Source organism: Sinocyclocheilus anshuiensis, unplaced genomic scaffold (genome assembly GCF_001515605.1).
Source record: "Sinocyclocheilus anshuiensis isolate Anshui unplaced genomic scaffold, SAMN03320099.WGS_v1.1 scaffold627, whole genome shotgun sequence".
Classification (NCBI taxonomy): domain Eukaryota; kingdom Metazoa; phylum Chordata; class Actinopteri; order Cypriniformes; family Cyprinidae; genus Sinocyclocheilus; species Sinocyclocheilus anshuiensis.
This window is the reverse complement of record NW_015549703.1, coordinates 2,643,979-2,644,298: the sequence shown is the minus strand read 5'-3', so window position 1 is coordinate 2,644,298 and position 320 is coordinate 2,643,979. Positions and strand designations below refer to the sequence as shown.

The 320-nt window shown below is 62.2% G+C and overlaps 1 protein-coding gene across 1 annotated transcript in view; it reads right to left on the bottom strand.

Annotated features, from left to right (window-relative positions):
* The window catches only part of LOC107660660 (semaphorin-5B-like), a 141,346-nt gene that overhangs the window by 65,445 nt on the left and 75,581 nt on the right, over positions 1–320 (bottom strand). The window lies entirely within an intron of this gene.

Here is a 320-nt window from a genome sequence, read left to right as displayed (position 1 = left end):
CGCCACGCCTGAGTCCCCGGCCAAGATGGCCGCCACGCCTGAGTCCCCGGCCAAGATGGCCGCCACGCCGGAGTCGGACGCGGAGCTTGGGCCAAGACTGAAAGGTTTGATTTCTAGTGTGATGGACCCACCTCTGATGTCGGTGCGAGCTGCAGGCATCCCGGTGACGTCAGCACTCTCAAGCCCTGCCATCTTAGAGATCATGCCACACTCTGCTGCCCTTCCTATAATGGCGGTCTCCATGTTGAGCGTGTGGGCTGCACACTGCGCTCCAGAGTCCTTTCCTGTCCACGAGTCTGCTCCTGAGGCCCCTCCTGTCC